Below are 5824 nucleotides of genomic sequence, written 5' to 3' on the forward strand. Positions count from 1 at the left end.
GAGGCCTTGAATCAAAACGTTGTTCAAGAAGAGTTCTCTAGCAGCGGCGAGGAGGAGGAGGAGGACCCTATGACAACGGCAGAAATTAAGGATGCTCTAGCTGCTTTTCATAAGGTGCAATGATTTGTAGAAAAGAGACACCCCAAAAAGGCTTACACAGGTCATATGCTTGCACAGTTCGATGACGTTTGCCTGAGTCGTTTCATGAACATTGTGAAAAGCAGGCAGAAGCAATCTTCCGTGGATAGTTATTTTCTAAAGAGGCCTTTAGTAGGAGTAAGCAAACAGGAAGATCCAAGTGATACGAAAAAACAGAAAGTTGAAAGTGGTGAAGAAATTTAAACTTTTTAAAAAAACGTAAAGTATAAAACAGTAAAAAAGATGTAAAAATCAAAAAAAGAAAAAAACAAAGAAATTTAATTTTAAGTTTTTTATAAAGTTAAGTATTAATATTTTCTTCCATTTGTTAATGTGTTTCGTAAAATTTAGTGTTAATGTTTCCTGTCATTTTTTAATGTGTTTTGTAAAGTTAAGTGTTCATGTTTTCTGCCATTTGTCCTTCTCCTCTGTCGCCACTGTCAGAGATCGCCTCACTCGAAAGGTAAGGTTCCACATTTTACTACATATGTATGTATGTACGGTATTTCTTGTACCATGTACTACACTAATACACTTTATTTACAGGTATGTAGTACATATTAGTAGTATAATGTAGTTTAAGTTAGGTATTGAATGGTCCACATTGTTGTATTTCATTGTTTATTGGTCAATTTAGCTTTATCATAAAATTTACTGGGGAGTTTTTGTAGGGCTTGGAACGAATTAGGCAATTTACATGTAAAATGTGGTTTAAGATGCGAAAAAATCAGGTTATGAAGCCCGCTTCGGAATGGATTAATTTTGTATCCTGAGGTACTACTGTATATGAGAGTGTATGTGTGTGTGTGTGTGCATGTGTGTATGTATGTATTTATGTGTGTGTATATATATATAGTATATGTATATGTATTAGTATATGTATATGTATTTTTATGTTATGTATATGCATATGCATATGCATATTGCATATTGGGCATATGCATATGCATATGCATATGCATATGCAAGCATATGCATATGCTATATGTTATGATATAGATATATAATTATAATATGTATGATGGATGTATAATATGTATATATATCTATATCTATATCTATATCTATATCTATATCTATATCTTATTCTATATCTATATCTATATCTATATCTATATCTATATCTATATCTATATCTATATCTATGATCTATATCTATATCTATATATATATAATATATATATAGATATATATATATATAATATATATATATATATATATATATATATAATATATATATATATGATATATATATATATATATATATATATATATATATAATATTATATATCTAATAAAAGGAGCCCATAAAAACACCAAAATGTAGAGAGAAAAGTACTATATTTCAGAGACTGCTGTCTTTCTCTTCAGGTTATATGAATGAGAAAAGTTTACAGAAAAGGTGGTATTTATACCAAGAGATTCGTCCACAAGTAAGCCAATTTAGGTCACCCCCGCTGATAATCTTCCTTTAATCTTCTTAAGCGTTGGTTGAATGAACACTGCGTCGACGATGTCCGAGGTCCAATTCCCTTTTGAGATGTTCATTACCTGCTTCTCTTTTATTAAGGCCGATTCCATCATTTGACTCTTGTACCGGCAGTTGCTGCTATAAATTACACGTGACATATTCCAGTTTATTCTATGGTTATGTTCATTTATATGATTGAAAATAGCCGAGTTCTGTTGTCCATACCTAACTGACCGTTTGTGTTGTATTAATCTCTGGGGAAGTGATTTACCTGTTAATAAATCCGGATGTAAGATTGGTCACAGTCCTGGCATGGGATCTCATATACCCCAGAGTCTTTGGGCGATGTCTTTTGTTGGACGTTAATCAGGGATTTGGCTAAGGTATTTGGGTAGGTAAATGCAAAAGGGTTGGATTTCCCAAGGGTGTGAGTTTACTCTCTTAATCGTCTCCAGGTGGGGAATTTTTATTTTATTGTTGGGTGTGTCTCTGGTCTTGTCTTTAGGGGGTCGGTAGAAAATTACGTTTGCTTTTTGAATTGCTTTCTCAATTATATGGTCAGGATACTTTAAAGATGAAAGTTGCTTGCGAATTAGTTCAAATTCTTTTTCCAGGAAATCTGGGGAACAAATTCGTAAGGCTCTTAAGAATAGGTTGCTAGCTAGACTTATCTTGATAGTATTGTCATGATAGCTAAAGTAGTGAATATATGAAAGTGAGAACGTTGGCTTTCTGTATATGGTAAATTTGTATTCTGTCGTGTCTCTGATTATTAACATCAAGAAAAGGAATTTTGTTGTCTGTTTCCAGCGATTTTAACTTTAAATTTGATGCTGGGGCACTAATGCGTTTAATTTTGAGAGGAATTCATTAAAATTACCCCACTTATTATCCAAAATGTTAGTATGTCATCCACGTATCTCATCCACAGCATGTTTTTGGGGTTTTAATTGCATTTATTACTGTAGTTTCAAAGTATTCCATGTACAGATTGGCTAAAATAGGACTTAAAGGACTACCCATACTACACCCGAATTTTTGCTTGTAGAATGATTCCCCGAATGAAAATACGTTATTAGATGCACATAATTCAAACTAACTTTATTATTTTGTCAAGTGCCAAAAATTTCTAAATGGTTAGCTGGCCTCCTTTCTCCTTTTTTAGGCACTTTTTCTCCCAGTCACATCAAACACGCTCGAAGACTTTTGTCACAATTCAGAGAAGCACATATACCACTTCACAACATAAAACTTTTAAGCCTTGACGTAGACTCCCTATTCACAAAAGTACCAGTACAGGACGCTTCGTTCAGTTTTTAAGGGAAAATTATCCCCCTATTCAGATCATTTCCCTTTGGCACTTGACAAAATAATAAAGTTAGTTGAATTATGTGCATCTAATAACGTATTTTCATTCTGGGGAATCATTCTACAAGCAAAATTCGGGTGTAGTATGGGTAGTCCTTAAGTCCTATTTTAGCCAATCTGTACATGGAATACTTTGAAACTACAGTAATAAATGCAATAAAATAAATGTCTCGTTAGCCATTTCTAATATATAAAACTAATGCTAAATATACTAAGAGAATAAACCAAAGGGACTGACTGAGGTTACTACCCTCAGGCGAGCACTTTTGTAAAATAAAATTGTCGTGTATAAAGGGGCCAGAGGAGTAATAGCCAGCCCGTTTCCTTCAACCCCACAGAAAGATCCTCGTCAACAATCCCCAACATACGAGGTGCCGTTATACAGGCCGCCTCCCCACAACCAACACCCTCCTCCCGAGCGCCATCTACAACATCTTAAGTTAGCACAGCGACCTGGTAGCACGAGATTTTTATATCTGTGTATTATTTCAACTTTTTGTCGCTTTATTGTGATTCAACGATGGCAGCTTCCGTCCCATCTAAGTTGAGTACTCAGAACATGCTTTGATTTACTTTTTAGGTGGTAGATCGCCGTTTTTAAGACGTTTAAGCTCGTTTTTACTGGCGCTTCACGTTGCGTTATCGTGGGCTTCGTCCGCATGGCGGCCGTTGTTTACGCTTGGGCGATATTTCTACCTAATTTTGTAAATTTATGATCTTTATGCGCTTGGTTTTCTGGGGAGTGTCTTCCTTGGTAGTAAATTTTGTAATATCGAAACCTTATGGCTAGGATCGAGTGTTATTCGTTCCGTTATTTTCGATACTTTTATATATATCATATATTATATATATATATATATATATATATATATATATATATATATATATATGTATTTATACGTAAGGAAGATACTCTTTGATTTCCAAGGTTAGGAGTTCTAGTACTCCTTTATTTAGCATTTATTCAAACCCTTTTTTCATTTAGTTAGAGCTTTTTTTTTCGCAAGGTAAATTCACCTTTTACTTTCGTGTTTAGGCCTAGCACCTAGGTTAGGTTGCGCTCTGAAACCCCGCGTGGTGGCATATCTGTGCTGTTTTTAAGCGTAGGCTATTATGTTGGATTTTTAGCTCTTGTCTCTGAGATTTTCGATCCCAGGCGATTCAAAATTTAATCATATTAGGGCTATAGGGGTTCTAATTAGAGTAACCTAGCGTAGGTTATTTAGGCTAGCCTATCCTAGTAGGCTACTTCTTGTTCGCCGTCTTTCTTTCAGTCTGTCCTCTTTTTGACTTTCCATCAATGGTCGGTTAGCTGTTGGGAAACAGCGTCTGATCTTTAATTATAACCTAATGGCTTGCTTTTAGGCTAGATCCTGGCGGCCGTTTGATGGAGTAGGTTTCATATTAGTTCATAGAACTGATTACCTACTAGTCATCTTTAGATGGAGAGACAGTTAGAAGGGAGGCGGATGAGAAGTGGGGAACGTTTGCAGTGTTAACTTTTGGGTCTCGAGTTGAGTTGGTTGTCTTCATAGAATATCGTTTCTTTATCTCCGACCGCCGGACTCCGGGGGCAGAGTGAGAAACTATTATTTTTCTATTTACATCTTTCATCCCCTCTCCGTTCTATTTAGACGTGAAGGATCACAAGATTGATGTTTCTGGGCTCAGCTCGTGTCGCTGCGCGAAATATCCTTTAATCTATTATTTCTAGGGTAAATGTACTAACACATACCAGAGAATAAATAAAATAAAAAAAGAAAAAGGTCAGTATAACTGACTCGCTCACCTCCAGGATGGTGTCGGTATGAACACTAGGCGAGTGAGTACCACTACCACGAGCCAAATGCCAATAGAAATCTCCCACTACAAAATCCCTCCAAGAGAGAGACCGACAGAGTGAGCAGCTCGTACTACTACTACTCCATCCCATGCTGCCGACTGCTGCGCCTCTGGTGGCCATCCTTTTAAGTTAGCACACACGAGCCGGTTGTGTTATTTTCCTCTCTGTGTTTTTTGTGCCCTTTCATTGGATTTTCTATTATGGAGCGTGCAGCTATCGCAGCAGCTAAGTTAAGTACTCAGTATTTACGGTTAGTTGGTTTTTTCCGGCCCTGAGACGGTATTTGCCGTTTTTTAGGTATAAATACGATCTCGGGGTCGGAAGCATGGCAGCATGGTTCTGCCTCGTGATGGGTTCGTTCTTGGTCTCCCATACCTAGAACATCCCTTATTTATCTTCGCTCTTTATGATTATCCGCTTTACTTAGGGTACGGTCTACTCAGGTTTGTCATGCATGCATGTATTTACCTTATGTAGGCTTCTTCTATCCAGACCCTAGTCCAGGTTCTTAGTATCGGCCTCTGACTAGCTTTGAGTGGTAGACTTGCCTTCGGGTTAGTCGTACACTCCTGGATTTTTTCTCCTGCTATATTGTTTTCTTTCTTTCATTTATTTATTTATATAACTGTGTATTTTATTATTGTTAGGTTAGTTAGGCGTCTGGCTTAGCCTAGGTCCTGGCTCTTTGAGCCTATACTACCGCTCATCAGTTTCGGTTGCTTCCCTATAGCATCTCTCTGATCAGTTGGTTCGGCCCAGTGGGCTTATTTGCCTCCGCTTTTCAGTTCAGTATGCTTCCCGATAGCATTTCCCTGATCAGTGGTTGTCCTAGGCTTAGTTGTCGTTTTTGGTCTTACGCCTAGTGGTCACAATTCGTGATCACGGGCCAGCCAGACGACCCTGTCCAGTCATTCTTCCCCCCCTCCCGCTCTTCCATAGAGTCGGGCGGGGCGGGGCGGGTCGTCTGCCCATGCTCGCTCCTCATACCCGAGCCTGCCTCCCTC

Source organism: Macrobrachium nipponense, chromosome 17, assembly GCF_015104395.2.
Source record: "Macrobrachium nipponense isolate FS-2020 chromosome 17, ASM1510439v2, whole genome shotgun sequence".
In the NCBI taxonomy this organism is placed as follows: Eukaryota; Metazoa; Arthropoda; class Malacostraca; order Decapoda; family Palaemonidae; genus Macrobrachium; species Macrobrachium nipponense.